This window comes from Bos javanicus, chromosome 24 (genome assembly GCF_032452875.1).
Source record: "Bos javanicus breed banteng chromosome 24, ARS-OSU_banteng_1.0, whole genome shotgun sequence".
Classification (NCBI taxonomy): Eukaryota; Metazoa; Chordata; class Mammalia; order Artiodactyla; family Bovidae; genus Bos; species Bos javanicus.
This window is the reverse complement of record NC_083891.1, coordinates 29,757,537-29,774,285: the sequence shown is the minus strand read 5'-3', so window position 1 is coordinate 29,774,285 and position 16,749 is coordinate 29,757,537. Positions and strand designations below refer to the sequence as shown.

The window sequence follows — 16,749 nt, the reverse complement described above, 5'->3', positions numbered from 1 at the left end:
CAATTCCGGAGAGAGATCTGCAATTTGAGGAGCTCTAAGATCAAATCCCTCAAGGAAAACTCCAGGCCACATTATGCACTTGTCCAAATTTCAGGCTGGAAACTTGAGGCATAGAGCTTGCAGTCTGTAATATGCACTTGTCCATATGTCGGCCTGGAAACTTGGGGCACAGGGCCAGTTTCCTCTTTTCTCGATACTGCAGCTAAACAATGAACAGACATCATTCCCGAGTCCACAACAAGATTCAGATAGGAGGAAACCAGTTAGACCAAATCTACTACTAACAAAGAAATAGTTGTTTACAAGGAAAAGAAGAGACTTTTACAATCTGTCTACATAATTAAAACTTATCTCGGAAGAAAGAGGATAGAAGAGAGCTCATAAATCAGAACAGAGCCAAAGACCTGTGGGAAATGGTGGGTGTGAAAACCAAAAGAAGTATTCCTTGGGGGTTCACAGAGGAAAATTATTACCTATGATGCTGGAAAAAAAGATTAAGGATCTGCCCTTCCTTTCTTCAGGAGATGTTGCTATACTCTGACATACCCTCCTGGGTAAGAAGTCGGGAGAAAACCCATAATTGTTATGATGGCAGATGTGAGAGGAACTGAGTGATTAAAGCCACAAGGCAGAAAACCAATCTGGTGGAAAACGGAGAGATACGTTTGATTTTCTCCCATCTCAGTCCATTAACCCAACACTGGCATTAGGAAATGGCTCTCATTAAACAAAGGTGAGGCACGAGGAACAGCATATTGCTTTAAGCAAACTTCAGGTCAGTTGTGATGGGAAAACACACACCTATTTGGACACCATGTATCTACCTCCATGCCTGTGGAAAAAGTGCAGACTACTGGAGATTGAAATTACTTAGAATAATGCTATTTTACGTACCAGCATTATTCAGCATTTCCACGGTCAAAGGCTCCCTGTATTTTGTTCAATCCTTCCTTTCCTCGCTCATAAGCACAGTACCTTGAGACTAACAGGTACCCAACAATGGGCTGCACTGAATTGAATTTGGAGCTCCAATAATAAGACACAGTTAGCTTTCTAGTTGTACTTGTAAATCCTTAGTTCTAAACTTCAAATGGAGAAACAGACTATTAAAATACTGAAAGGGTCTTTGTGACTTTGTTAAAAAAAAGTGCATATTTATTTTTATTTGCATATCTTGTGGATTTATCCCTAGTAATTAGTAGTGTTAGCAACTCAGTCATGTCCAACTCTTGGCAACCCCTCGCACTATAGCCTGCCAGGCTCCTCTGTCCATGGAATTCTCCAGGCAAGAATACTGGAGTGGGATGCCATTTCCTACTCCAAGGGATCTTCCCAACCCAGGGATCAAACTCGGGTCTCCCGCATTTCAGGCAGATTCTTTACTATCTGAGCTACCAGGGAATCCTTAATAATTGCAAAGATATAAAAATAATTATTTCGCTCCAGTATTTCTTTTCCAACACTTTAGAAATTATTCTTTCCAATAACCAAGACTACCAACAGAAGCATTTTGGGATTACAGTGTAGCAATTACTAGATGGAGGCAATTAATTTAAAAGGAAAATTGAGTTATTCAGTTCAGCAGAAGCCTATAGTATTAAGGAAGGAAGTTTTGTAAGGTCAATTTAGACCTCGTTAGAAGAATCCAGAGTCAGGGGACCACTTGTCTCTACTCTCAGCCTCCACAGGACCTCACAGCATTGCTTCTTCCTCTCTCAAAGCAGATTCCCTGTTTTCCATCTCTTTCCCACCCTGTAAGAAAACACAGACCATCAGGGACAAACTCCCTTAATTTACTACCCCACCAGCACAAAGTTTACTATCGCTTGGTTCCACCGTTTGTTTGCCTCTATCTCTGATGAACAAGTCCTCACTCCCACCTCCATCTCTTCTGGGCTGCTGTGAAGTGCAGCTCCATTACTTAGAAGCCTAGGTATCAGTTTGAACTTTCTTATCCAATGACTTCCCCTTCTGTAATCCCTCTAGCCATCGCCCCATTGCTGTCACTCCCAGCAAGCTTGAAGACAGAAAACTCTGTCTTGACTGCCTCTGGTGCCTACTTTACAGGCTTCCTCCACCCACAACTACCCAGGAGGCTGGAGAAGGTACCATGTAGCTCAGAAGTTGTGTAGGGATGGAAAAGTTATAATACCAGGGGTTTCAGTTTTGCTTTGTATTTTTGCTATTCCACTTTCCTCTTCTATGCATTTCCTGTTTATATTTCCTTCCCATTGTTCTTATTTTTTTTTTTTTCTCATTGGATGGGAATTCTTCATCAGCTATGAGTATTATAAAAATCTTCCTGTCTGCAACTTCTTCTTTCCTTCCTCCCTTCCATTGCTAGTGGTGTGATTGTTTTATCATGCAGAAGTGTAAAATAATTTTTTTTTTCATTTTCCTTGCTGATTTATCAGCTAGGGTCTTGAAAGAACAGATGTGATGTACTCGAAACCAAGACACTGGGAAACAGCTTACAAGGATGTGTTCAGGGTTTTAGGGAAACCAACAAGAGGAAGAGCAGTCTTCAAGGTCAAGGAGCAGCAACCACTCCAGGAAGTGAAAACAGGAAGTAAGGCCATTATTCGTGGAGCCTGGAGAGGGGCCGGGAGGGGAGCTGATGGGAGCTGTGGCCTGTTGGACAAGGACACGGACAACACGATGTTGCCAGGTGTTAAGGGAACCAGAAGAAAAACTACCCCATCTGCAATTTCCTCCTGTCCTGAGACTTCATGTCAGTGATTCATCTGGCAAACCTGACTGATGGCCTGAGGACCAGACAGCCTTTTCTGGAGTACAGTACCCTGAACTTCCTAAACCTCAGCGCAGGGAGGGGGATGGCGGAAATGGACAGCATCCAGCTCAGTTTGTGACTTTTACAAATTTTCTAAGATAATATTTCTTCCCTTCAAATAACATGATTATTCTTTCATATATCCTTTCAGGGATTTTAAAGGTTTTACTCTTCGTAATTGGAACCTTAATCCAATTGGAATATACTTTTGTTTATGCTATAGGCTATTCATTTTACATGGACAACTGTCTAACTCTACTTTGAACCCGCATCTCTTGCATCTCCTGCACTGGCAGGCAGATTCTTACCACTAGAGCCATGTGGGAAGCCCTATTTACTGAGTAGTTTATTATTATTTTAAAACTTATTTATCTACTTTGGCTGTGCAGCACAGGATCTTAGTTCTCTGACCAGGGTTTGAACCTGGACCCTTAGCAGTGAAAGCACAGGATCTTAATCACTAGACCACCAGGAAATTTCCAGTAGTTTGTTATTTTACTATTGATTTTTAATGCTGATTTTGTATATTTCAAGTTCCTATCCAGTAGTCATGTATGGATGTGAGAGTTTGACTATAAAGAAAGCTGAGCACTGAAGAATTGATGCTTTTGAACTGTGGTGTTGGAGAAGACTTTTGAGAGTCCCTTGGACAGAAAAGAGATCAAACCAGTCAAACCTAAAGGAAATCAAATCTGAATATTTATTGGAAGGACTGATGCTGAAGCTGAAACTCCAATACTTTGGCCACCTGAATGGGCAGAACTGACTCACTGGAAAAGACCCTGATGCTGGGAAAGATTGAAGGCAAAAGAAGAAGGGGACCACAGAGGATAAGATGATTAGATTCATATCCACCAATTCAATGCACATGCATCTGAGGAAATTCCAGGAGATAGTGGAAGACAGAGAAGCCTGGTGTGCTAGAGTCCATGGGGTCGCAAGGAGTCATACACAACTTAGTGACTGAACAACAAAGTATGTTTGTGCAAACATATGGGCCTATATTTGAGGAATGGAAAATCAATCTGATTACTGATTTGATTTTGTCAATGGTTATTTATTTATTCATTTCACTTTTCTTTAGTTATCTTTAGAAAAGTACATTGCCTAGACAACTAGCATTTCCTTTTAATGTCCAAATGTATAAGCACAGAGTTGTTCATACTATTTTCTTATGACTTTAAGGGTGTCTTTCATAGCTGTAAATATAACCCCGTTTTCATTCTCAGTACAGGATTTGTGCTTTCTTCTACTTTCTTTGGACATTCTTGTTAGAGAATTGTCTGTTTTATTTAAAAGTATATTGCAATGCCTCTCTGTTGTTTTTTGTCTTCTAGTTATTGATTTCTTCTCTTATCTTCATTTCTTTCTTCATTCTGCTTTTTTCTTTAGGGATATCTGGTTTCTTTTTTCCCCCAAAGTTTTTGAATTGAAAACTAATTTATGTATGTCAGATCTTTTTCATAAAACACTTTATATAAGCTTACTAATTTCCTCCAAAACAGCTTCTGTTGCATATCACATGTTTTCACATGTAGTATTTTTAGTCATCCACTTTTAAATATATTGTAATTTAAGTTATCATAAACTGTTGTCTTTTGTTCATTTTTATTTTTTATTTATTTTTATTTTTTTGATAGGCAAGAAGTAGATTTATTAATATAGGATGCTTATAAGAAATGCAAGCGAGCAGGCAAAGAAGCTCTGCCCTGAGGATTGAGTGAGCTACAATTTTATAATGAAAAAATGGGGGGAGGGGAAAAGACCATCTTCTTCAAGTAGACATAGATGCAGATGTAAGGCATACATTGTGAGCTCCTCCTTCATTAGCTCCTCCTTCTTAATAGGTAGAGAAGTGTCTGATCCTATGAGGTCAAAGTAGGATTATCAAATTACTAGAAGGGTGGTGACATTTTTCTTCCATCTAACGGCCTGGGGCATATCTCGTGGTTTTGTTTATGGTTTTACAGTTCAGTTCAGTTGCTCAATCATGCTGACTCTTTACAACCCCATGGACTGCAGCACGCCAGGCCTCCCTGTCCATCACTAACTCCCAGAGTTCACTCAAACTCATGTCCAATGAGTTGGTGATGCCATCCAAGCATCTCATCCTCCATCGTCCCCGTCTCCTCCTGTTTTGGATCTTTCCTAGCCTCAGGGTCTTTTCACATGAGTCACTTCTTCACATCAGGTAGCCAAAGTTTTGGAGTTTCAGCTTCAGCATCAGTCCTTCCAATGAATATTCAGGACTGATTTCCTTTAGGATGAACTAGTTGGATCTCCTTGCTGTCCAAGGGACTCTCAGGAGTCTTCTCCAACACCACAGTTCAAAAGCATCAATTCTTCAGTACTCAGCTTTCTTCATAGTCAAACTCTCACATCCATACATGACTACTAGAAAAACCATACCTTTGACTAGCTGGACCTTTGTCCGCAAAGTAATGTCTCTGGTCTTTAATATGCTGTCTAGATTGGTCATAACTTTTCTTCCAAGGAGCAAGCCTCTTTTAATTTCATGGCTGCAGTCACCATCTGCACTGATTTTGGAGCCCCCAAAATAAAGTCTGTCACTGTTTCCACTGTTTATTTTTAAAATGGATTTTCTCCTTCTTCAGTTTCCTAAGGTTATTAAGTCCTCTCTATTCTGCTTTCTTTGAATCTAAAGATTTCCCTTTCTGTTTGGTAAGTAGTAATTTAAATTTTTTCACAAAAATACCTTCTTAACAATAAATTCTTCTAATAAAGTTTACAGTGCTCACAGAACTTTAGCATGTTTTAAATATGTGTTGAACAATGTCTTCTCACCTTGGTCATACTTGAGCTTTTCTATTTAATTTCAATCATTTAAAATATATTTAGTATTAATTATTAAATAATTAATTAAATTTACTGGTATGTTATAAATTTCTGTGTTCAGTGTTAGTCAGCCGAGATCAGACTGCCCACCCACCAACTGTAAAGATAATACATTTGTACTATTTAAGCCACTAAATTTGCTATGATTTTTATAGCAGCAAAAAAACTAATATAGTACATTACCATTACAAAATAATTTTAAAGGAAAACAGTTTGTGAAATTGCTATGAATGGGTAGCACAATACTGATTTTTTCAAATAGGTTTCACATGGTTTCTCAGACCTGTGTTTCATGGTCCATTTCTGTAATAGCTCCATTGCTCAATGTGTTTTGTCATAAGGAACACAGAAGCATATCCCTTCACTAGACACTAATTTGTAGGTGCTTCCTTATGCATTTTGTTGCTTTGATTTTCTGTGTAATTTATTTAACAGGTACCTTCTACTTTTAGCTATTGCAATTAAATTTTAATTACAATTAAGGTCTATAACAAGACAAGCTTTTGCCCTTCTATTCTTTGTTTTAGAAGAAAAAGTTTTAAACTCATATTTTACATTCTCGTGTTCAGTGTAAGGTTCTTTGCTTTATTTTGGTTTTTGGTTTTGCAACAATAGTCTATTTCTAAAGACTGCATAAGACTAAAACCAAAGGCCCTTGTTTGTATTAAATAGGGGAAAAATAAAAATACCCATACAGATTATTGTTGAATGGACTGTATCTCAGTTCTCATTTTTACTTGTTCCCCTACTCCAAAGATGTCCAAGCATTAAATATGGAAAATACAGAAATAGAGTTATATTAGTTATATTTTACATTTGTTTAAGCACAGTCACAAGAACTTATAGCATGTATTTATATGTCAATCAGGAATCACCAGAATCACATTCTGGAAACCAAAGGTAAACACAGTAGCAAATTCTGTTTCATTAAAGGGTCCCATAAAGATAGAGGGAGTCCTTGAAAAGTTTGAGTCCTGGGAGAACAGAATGGCAATTTGAGTGGTCATTTCTAAGATGACTTGAAGGAGTTATTAGAGAGGGATTATGCCAGATAAGTGATAACTACAGATTGAATAAAGGGGTGGTCAGCAAGTCCAGTGAAATGATTAAATTTTAGTCACCATAGTAGTTAACAAGGTAAGCTAACAAGTGTTAAATAAAAGATGGCTTCCACAACCTCAGAATCTGTCAATAGATAAATGGATAAAGAAGATGTGATGTGTGTGTGGATATATATACAAACATACAATGGGATAGGTGTGTGTACACACATACAATGGGATAAGGGGGCTTCCCTTGATAGCTCAGATAGTAAAGAATCCGCCTGCAATGCAGGAGACCCCGGTTCCTGGGTCAGAAAGATCCTCTGGGGAAGGGTTAATCTACTCACTCCAGTGTTCTTGGGCTTCCCTTGTGGCTCAGCTGGTAAAGAATCTGCCTGCAATGCAGGAGACCTGGGTTTGATCCCTGGGTTGGGAAGATCCCCTGGAGAAGCGAAAGGCTACTCACTCCAGTATTCTGGCCTGGAGAATTCCATGGATCATATAGTCCATGGGGTCGCAAAGAGTGGAACACAACTGAGCAATTTTCACTTAATGGGATAGGAAATATAAAAAAGAATTGAATATTTTTGCAGCAACATGGATGAATTTGGAGTGTATTATGTGAAGTGATACATGGAAAAAAAACAAATACTGTATATTATTTATATGTGAAATCTAAAAAATATAGCACACTAGTAAACGTAACAAAAAAGAAGCTGACCCACAGATAGAGCAAACTAGTGGTTATGGTGGCAAAGGAGGAGAGGCAGTACAGGAGTGGGGAGTGGGAGGTACAAAATATTCAGTGTATGATATTGTACAACATGGGGAATATAGCCAATATTTTGCAATTAGCTTTAAAATTATATAAAAAAAATAAAACAAATTTTAAAAAAAGATGGCAGGCCCTCCACAATTGGAATCAACTGTGGTGTAACCAATAGAAACGGATCACAGAACCCTTGGAGGCACTAGGGGAGAACCCTTCATTGCTTCTTCTGACTTCCAGTGGCTCCAATCTCTGCTTCCAACCTCACATAGCTCTCTCCTTTGTTTTATAAGGCTATTTGTCATTGGGTCTGTTGCCAACCCCAAGATAATTCAGGATGAGCTTAACTTGAGATCCTTAACTTAATTATATCAGCAACCCCCCCTTTTCCAGATATGGTTACAGGTTTTGGGAGTTAGAATGTGTCTATATCTTTTTTAGGGTCACCATCCAACTCACCAAGCCAGGCTTTGCCAGGCCACGGTGGCTGTTTTGGAGGCGATTTAATCAGAACCAAACTCAGTGCTTTGGATGGATGGTCATGAGCTGCAATGTTTTCTTTTGCAGTGAATGCGAATGAGAAAGCAGATAGTTCCTGCTGTTGTTGGAAGCCTTCTGGCAGCCCTGATGGAAGCCAGCCTATAAGACAAGGCAGCAGAGAGGAAGGCAAAGCTGAGAAACCTGCAGAGAAACAGAGGAACAGCTCTGACTGGACCCCGGAGGGACACACTCTGCCTCCGAATTTATAAATTAGAAGAGCCAATAAAGTTCCTTTATTTTACAGTGTATTACAAAGCAATTCTAAGACCAGTGAGAGAACTGAGGAATAAGCTATATGTTGGGTGTAGCAATTTCAGCAAGATAATAGGAAATAAATGAAAATAATAGTGCTAGCATTTATTGAACAGTTAGACGTTCCAGGCTCTATTCTGAGCATTTTATATTGATTATTTAATTTAATTCTCACAATAACTCTATTATCTCCCCAGTCAGGAAATGTGCAGGACTGGCTCATGTAACCACATGGCGTGATGCAGAGTTCAGTGGGAGGTGAGGCAAGAGATGGAAGTGGACCACAGAGGCCCTCGGCGTCAGCCTATGGGGACGACATTTGCTCTGTGGACACCAGGGGACAGAGGGCAGGTGTGAAGAAAGTGGAAGGATCAGGTATGCATTGTGGGAGGATCACTGGGAAGCAGGCAGTGAGGAGACAGGATAGAAGGTCAGGAAGACCACGACTGTTCAGGTAGAGGATAGTTGCTGGTTGGGAATCCCCAGGGCAGGGATTGGACTAGATTTTGTTCCAATCCCAAAATCTTTCTGTCCTCCAATTCATACACGTCCTCTAGTCTTTCATTACTGGAGGCAGTTTATCACAGTAGCTAAGTAAGAAAATTCCGAAGCCTGATTGCCGGGTTCAAATCTCAGCTTGATGACTTACTGGTTCAGTCCCTCAACTTATTATGTAAGTAATAAGCTGAAATGCCTATATGCCTCAGTTTCCTCACTCCTAAACTGGGAGAATAAAAGTATTTATCATGTGAGGTTAATGATCTGAAATGCTGATACATAAGAGATATTTAGCTGGAGGAGGAAATGGTAAGCCACTCCAGTCTTCTTGCCTGGAAAATTCCACAGACAGAAGAGCCTGGCGGACTACAATCCACTGGGTCGCAAGGAGCCAGATATGACTGAGTACACAGGCATGCAAGAGATATTTAGAAGAATACCTGCCCCACAGAGGTTGTCTACAATATTAAAATGTTAATATCTTTATATTCCAGATATCTGGCACAGGGGCAGCTACACTGTAGTTAATCAATAAATATTTTTTAAAAAATAAATAAATCAATAAATATTTTTACTTCAAAGGCAGTCTGTTTTTCCTGTTAGAAAGGTTTATTCTTTCAATTCAGGAAAATTCAAACCAATCAATAAACATCCATTAGGCTAGGATGGACTCAGGCTGGATGTCAGACACTGTAAGCAAAGCCAAACAGAGTAAGATTTAACCTCTGCTCCTCATCATGGAACATTTGAACCTAAGCTCTTCACAACTGGTACAAGTTGGTTTTAGTAGAGCCTTCTAGAATAACTCATAACAAATCTGTTCTCTCCTTTATGTGACAGACTTTCCAATTATTGAAAACAATTATCCTGTCTACGCTTAATCGTTTTTACTCTAAGATAAACAATAAATATGCACAATTCCTTCAGCCATTCCTTATGGGACATGGTTTAGGAGTAGTCAATCAATTTAATCATCCTCCTCCAGACACATTTGTGTTTGTTAATGCTTTTCTTTAAATGCAGGGCTCAGAAGTAGATATAATAATCCGAGCGTGATTGAATGGATGGGTGATGTTATGAGAATCAGCACCATAAAAATAATGGCTACACTTGAGAACATTCACAGATACAATGGGAGAATAAAACAGGTTACAGGTTAGAGTCTTAGAGATTCCCTTCAGTTCAAACAGCAGGATAATGGAAAGACCTTCTTTAAAAAAATTTGAAGGAAAGGATTATGAAGTAGGAAACATGTCAAAAAGAACATGCAATTAAGAAACTAAGGACATTATTACATGGCAGACTGTAAACAAAACATTTGTTTAATAAATAAATGGAGAGCAAGGATTTAAGAAATGTAGGCAAGAAAATTATCTATGAAACATGTCACCCCCCCCTCCCAAAATGGAAACAGTGATCAGAAAAGATGACTACACCAATGTGAAATTATTGAGAGAAGATCAATAGGATTTGGGGAAGAGGAACTGGAAGATGAAAAATTTTTTTTTTCCAACCATGAGTTTGAAGTGCTGGAAGAGAAAAAGGATATGTGCTTTAATGCAGCGCACAGTAGAAAGAAATAGTTCTTACATATACAAATGTTATTCATATACCCATGAACCTTAAATAATAATGAGGTACTTTGGGTGCTATGCATTTGTTTTCTGTTTCAACGATAGCAGGACCTGAGTTTTCACAAAATTCATGTCTGATTCTTTCCTACCCTGTGAACTGTAGCCTGCCAGGCTCCTCTATCCATGGGACTGTCCAGGCACGAATCCTGGAGAGGGTTGCCATTCCCTCCTCCAGGGGATCTTCCCAACCCAGCGATCGAACCCGCGTCTCTTATGTCTGCTGCATTGGCAGGCAGGTTCTTTACCACTACCGCCACCTGGGAAGGTGGACTTAACTTCTCAATGATAGCAGGACCTGGGTTTTTCATATCAACTAAAGGAAGAAGTTGCTTTTCAGGGAGATAGACCAATATATAAAGGCATTACAAAATCTAGTGAGTTTGGTGGGGCACTATAGCTGAAAAAAGTGACATGATTCGAAAATAGGATAATGTAGACATGGGTGACTAAGAAAGAGAGCCAGAGAATTTTAAAAGCTTCATAGAAATATATTTACTTCCAAATGTCCTCAAAAGACAAATGAAACCCAGCATGTAATTAACTATCATGTAGATATAATATTGACATTGTAGATAAATAATTAAAATCATAGAAAAACAATTCATGATACCTTTTTAAGTGAAAAGGGCAGCTTATAAAACTGCTGGAACATATAGTTTGCTAATTATTGCAGTTCCACCCCTCTCGTAAAACTGTAGGACTGCATTCTGCCTTCCTTATGATTGGTGGCTCAGACGGTAAAGCGTCTGTTTACAACGTGAGAGACCTGGACTCGATCCCTGGGTTGGGAAGATTCCCTGGAGAAGGAAATGGCAACCCACTGCAGTACTCTTGCCTTGAAAATCCCATGGACGGAGGAGCTTGGTGCAGGCTACTGTCCATGGGGCCGCACAGAGTCGGGCACGACTGAGCGACTTCACTTCACTTGTCACTAGTGCGAAAAAAACCAACAACAGACAAACAAGAACAACCCTAGAGTGCTGAAGAGGGAACAGGTGGGGAACTGCCCTCAGTCCAGTGGTTTGGGCACTGTGTGCTCACTGCCAAGGGCCTGGATTCAATCTCTGGTTGGGGAAGTAAGATCCCACAAGCCCCGGGGAACAGCTCAACAAAAGGCAATGGGCAACAGAATGTTAGGAAGTCATCTTGATCTTTCCACTTCTTCTGAGTAAGCAGGATTCCCATTATGATGCTGGCTACAATATAAAACACAATGGATCAAATTGGTATTGAAATATTACTTTTTACACTAGCAGTCTCTGTACTTAATTATGTCCAACACTGAAGACTACTTCTAGTACGACAAAATTCTGCAACAAAAACTTAGACAAATAGTTTGGCATTGCTTTACAGTCTACAAACTGTCTTGATCTATTTTCAAATTAGTAATTTTGTGATGAGACCATAAAACATAGATTGTTTTATTATTACTGTTGTTACTTGATGTTACCTGGATGAAATCTTTTCTCTGTTGTCACCTATATATTACATTATTTCTAAATTCCCTTCTCTGCTCATCCCAGTAATAATAATGCCCTTGTAATAGTATAATAATTATAGAGCATCCTGCTTCCTTACACTGGATATGTTGGGTAGTTATTTTTATTAATAATTAGCCAGACAGTCAAAAACTATTTGGAAGATGACTTTCCCCCCTCACTATACAGTATCTAGACATCTGGTATGCTGCCATTCTATAATGTCTCTTATAGAAAGGATAATATTGCTTTCCATAAAATAGCAAAATTCTAAGGCTAACATAATCCTCTATAAAACACTAGAAATATGTGTATATTCTAAAATGAATATAATTTGTTTCTTATGGATCGCAAAGTTTGTGAGCCAAGCACGCAAGGCTGGCTTCAAGCAATCTCATGCAAATATTTATTAAGTTTTACTATGTGCGCCCTCTCTTTGCTCTTGTTTCACATTCCAGCCCATCTGTGCTTTGCCTGCAACCATTTACCAGAGAAACAACATGAAACAGCAAAGGTGCTCATCTACAAATCTTGGTTTAAAAATGAGAAATAAATTAAACTTGCAAAAATATCTACTGACAAAAATCATAGCATAAGCTCTTAAGGCATCTCCAAAGAACACACCACAAAACTGCTTATATGAAAATATCAAAGTGACTGCTGTAGGTAGTTATTGAAATATGTATAGTTAAATTGAGAAGCCTGAAATGATGGCAACAAAGCAAAGTAGGAATAATATATAACTCTGAAGATTAGAATCCCATAAAAAATGCAGGAAATATGACAAAATATGTTAAAAAAAGAGAGTTGTGAGATTGAAGGCTATTACAAAATTGTGACTAATTAGTGATGCTTTGGGCTTCCCAGGTGGCGCTAGTGGTAAAGAACCCACCTGTCAATGTAGGAGACACAAGGGACACGGGTTCAATCCCTGGATCAGAAAGATCTCCTGGAGGAGGACAGGGCAACTCATTCCAGTATTCTTGCCTCAAGAATCCCACGGACAGAGGAACCTGGACGGCTACAGTCCATGGTTTGCAAAGTGTGGGACATGACTAAAGTGACTTAGCACGCACGCACACAGTGATGCTTTTAATGCTATTATTGTACTGGTTAATTTAAATTAATTTAGTTAACTAAGCGACGAAGAGGATGTCTAGTCAAATCTAGTAAGTGAAAGTGAAGACGCTCAGTCGTGTCCGACTCTTTGCGACCCCATGGACTGCTATCAGGCTCCTCCGTCCATGGGATTTTCCAGGCAAGAGTGCTGGAGTGGATTGCCATTTCCTTCTCCAGGGGATCTTCCCGACCCAGGATCGAACCCGGGTCTCCCTCATTGCAGGCAGATGCTTTACTGTCTGAGCCAGTAAAGGGACAGATTAAATGCATGTATTCCTTCCTCAAACTCCAGTAAAATGAAACTGAAAATGGTAGAGGGGGGAAAAAAACCTTGCAAAGACATAAGGGAAGAAATGATTACTAGAAAGAGAGAATAATAAAACTGTAGAAGATAAAATGCAGGCAGAAGAGCGATAACCAACTTAAAAGACCACAAATGTTGAACTCAAATTATTCCCATAGATACCAACAAGAAGCAAGATGCTGTGTGCTACAAGCCCAGGAAAAGTGAACTAGGTTCCCCAGAAGAGGAAAGGCAATGGTTAACCAGACGAAAAGCAGGGCAAAGAACAGGAAAATATGAAACAAACACACAAAAAAATAGAAAAGAACTATAATTTACATCTTTAGAGAGATAAAAATTGGTTCCATCAAATGGCACAAGGACCCTATATTTAATAAAGAAAGTAAAGGAAATCAGAGAGCAAACAAAAAAGCTCTTGCAAATGAAAAACATAACCAAACTGAAAACTCAACATACAAGTTAGAAGATACATTAAGATGCCTTCTCAGAAGGACAAAAAGATAGGAAATTGAACATGAAAAAAAAGTCAGGAAATAGGATTAATCTAAGGGATTCAAAATCTTAATAACAGAAGAGATCCAGGCAGCAAGAACTGAGAAAAGGATCAATGGTGATAAAATTCAAGAAAACTTCAGGGACATGTGTTTCTAGATATAAAGGGATTACTAAGTATTTAACACAATGAATATGAAATAAACACACCAAGGGAAGTTGTATAGACAATTGAGAACACTAAGAATAAAAAAAAGATTCCATGGGTTACCAGAGAGAAACAAATGAGTGGATCACAACCAGATCACATCTAGAGGATCAAGAATTAGAATAACATCAGACTTGTCAATAGCAACTATTAGAATAAGGCAATGGAGCAAGAATGTCTTCAAAATTCCCATGGAAAATTATTTTCACTTAAAATTTTACTAAATGCTACCAAATTCTATTGAAGTCTCAATCAAAGGTGTGGTTAAAAGAAAACATTTTCAGGTAAGTTTTCAAAAAAATTTACCTCCTAACAGGCTACAAGAGGACCCGACAAAGCAAGGCAATAAAACAAGAGGAAGAAATAAGATACAGGAAACAGGAGACCCAGAGAAGGAGAGGGATGATGTAAGAGAAATTTCTGGTCAGTAATGAAAAGATGAAAACTGTGTGCAGATTTTTTTGATGGTGAGCAGTTCAAACTGGAGCAGGACAGAGGCATGGCAGAAACTTTTTAAAAAGATAAAACTTGTAAACTAGCTAATTTGTCTGACCATCTTGACAGAATATTTAGACAGTGAGGAAGAGTTTGCTTGAATCAGAGATAAACACTTAGAACATTAAGCAAACGAAAGAGTAAGACATTATTAGGACTTCCCTGGTGGTCCAGTGACTAGGATTTAGTGCTCCCAATGCAGGGGGCTCAGGTTTAATCCCTGGTCAGGGAACTATTAATAAATCCCACATGCTGCAACTGGGAGTTCTCATGCCTCAAATAAGACCTGGCATAGCCAAATAAATTAAAAAAACAACAACAAAAAGATATTATTAACTTCAGGAAGTAAAAAAATACAGGAAAGGAAAATTAGATAAAACTGCATAGTTAATGCTGCAGATAATGAGACAGTCCTGACAACAAAAACACTGAGTATGTATCTCAACAAAACGCTATCTCTATTGGGAGGACAGAGGGGTTTGAAGGACAAGTATGACTATATGTGGCAAGATGAGAAAGGAAAAAGGACTAAGCTCTCTTCTATCATGGTAGAAAGTCAATAGGTAAAGCCGAAAACTAAAACTTCAAGTTCTAAAATGTGGATATTGTTTTAGAGACAAGGAAATACCCCCCAAACATGAAAGTTCACCCATCATAACAGGTAGAGCCAGAATACAAAAAGAAACTTGGGTTTTTCTGTCCTCAAATTACATAATTTCCACTAAACTTAAGTGAGAAAGTAAAAGTGTTAGTTCCTCAGTCATCTCCTACTCTTTGCGACTCCATGGACTGCAGCCTACCAAGCTTCTCTGTCCATGGGATTTCCCAGACAAGAATACCGGAGCAGGTTGCCATTTCCTTCTCCAGGGGCTCTTCCTGACCCAGGGATCGAACCCATGACTTTTGCATAGCAGGCAGATTTTTTTTTCCATTTGAGCCCAGGAAAACTTAAGTGTACCCTTCAAATAAAACTTACTGAGTGATGCCAAAATTATGAAACATTAAAATTTTCTCAAAATAAGCTGATTTACTTTTTTATTAGTTACCAAAAGTCAGAGCTGACTAAATAAACTGAAAACCTAAGAAAGATGTAAGGGGCTACTTGTCTTGAGAAAATATTCCATTTTTCAGCACTGGGAAATACTTTTACATTATTTATCCACATATCTTAGGAACTCACAAATGGGGACATCAACACAGAAATATTCTGTTAATTGATCATTCAAGCAACCACAGAGAACTTTCTTTCCTAGGGTTACAATTTATTCCTGCCATTGCAAAACACATCCTCTGAGTTCCAAACCTTGTCATGAAATGATCTGTTGACGATTCTGAAAGGTCTCATATCCCTGGTTTCTATTGTGATCTTTGATTGTTCAACCTTTAATGACCTCACCCACTTCCCTTTTTCTTTCTTTGGAGTTCTACTCTCTTTTCTCTTCTCCATCCCCCATGAAATAATCAAGTTTCTACAAAGATGAAAGCTTAATCCATGTTTCTAGTTCTAATAAATCACCTGTTCTCATCCTTTTTTCTAAATACTGACTGTACATTGTCCTATTTCTCACAGTTTCAAGATGCCCAAATTTCTTATACAATTGACCCCTGAACAACACAGGTTTGAACTGCACAGGTCCATTTGCACACAGAGTTTTTTTTTTTTAAAAAATAAATGTAGTATGTGTATTTTCATTCTATCAGATCAGATCAGTCACTCAGTCATGTCCAACTCTTTGCGATCCCATGAATCACAGCACGCCAGGCCTCCCTGTCCATCACCAACTCCAGGAGTTCACTCAGACTCACATCCATCGAGTCAGTGATGCCATCCAGCCATCTCATCCTCTGTCGTCCCCTTCTCCTCCTGCCCCCCAATCCCTTCCAGCATCAGGGTCTTTTCCAATGAATCAACTCTTCGCATGAGGTGGCCAAAGTACTGGAGTTTCAGCTTTAGCATCATTCCTTCCAAAGAAATCCCAGGGCTGATCTCCTTCAGAATGGACAGGTTGGATCTCCTTGCAGTCCAAGGGACTCTCAAGAGTCTTCTCCAACACCACAGTTCAAAAGCATCAATCATTCTATAGATCTTAATTAATAAAGTTCAGGAGAATATTTGTGTTTAATTAAAGATCACAACATGTGGAATCAGAAAAAGTAGGATTTGAGTCCTGATTCTGCCCATATGGTTTCAGCTTCCTGCCCTTGGGTGAGTCATTTATCAATTCCTTTATTTTTGAGGCTGAGATAGCAGTGTGCAGATTTTTGACTGT

At 38.8% G+C, this 16,749-nt stretch overlaps 1 protein-coding gene across 3 annotated transcripts in view; it reads right to left on the bottom strand.

Moving 5' to 3' along the window:
- CHST9 (carbohydrate sulfotransferase 9) overlaps positions 1-16,749 on the bottom strand; it is a 283,972-nt gene that overhangs the window by 238,583 nt on the left and 28,640 nt on the right. The gene's annotated exons all lie outside the window — the stretch shown is intronic.